A 462-nucleotide genomic window follows, 5' to 3' on the forward strand; every position below is an offset into this window, starting at 1 on the left:
CGGGCCGCCCAGCAGCCGGCCCAGCCTCCCCAGCCTCCCGCAACGACCATCAGCCTTCTGGACGATCTGCTGTCGACCCCAGACTTCCAGCAGAAGGCAGAAGCCTTTCTGCAGAGGGACCCCCTGGAGGGCGAGGGGGAAGGGCAGGAGGAGCGCGAGGCGCCCGAACCGCCGCTCAGCGGCCAGGAGTTTCAGGCTCTGCTCGACTTGTTGCAGAGCTCACCGGCGCGGCCCCTGTAGGAGGAGCGTGGGGGGGGCGACCTCCTCAATGCCGCCACCCAGGCCTCTGGCCCTTGGAGGCACCGAGGATGACCGACGGGCGGGGCACTCGGCGAGATGGGCAGCCACGCCCTGGCCGCCCACTCACAGGGAGCGTCTGGACCAGGTCCCGTGGGGGCCCCCCCTCCCTTCTGTCCTGGCACCGCGGCCTGCGGGACGACTCCCGAACTCCAAGAGTTTGGA

Source organism: Carlito syrichta, unplaced genomic scaffold (genome assembly GCF_000164805.1).
Source record: "Carlito syrichta isolate Samal-C Ts95f unplaced genomic scaffold, Tarsius_syrichta-2.0.1 Scaffold305683, whole genome shotgun sequence".
NCBI lineage: Eukaryota > Metazoa > Chordata > Mammalia > Primates > Tarsiidae > Carlito > Carlito syrichta.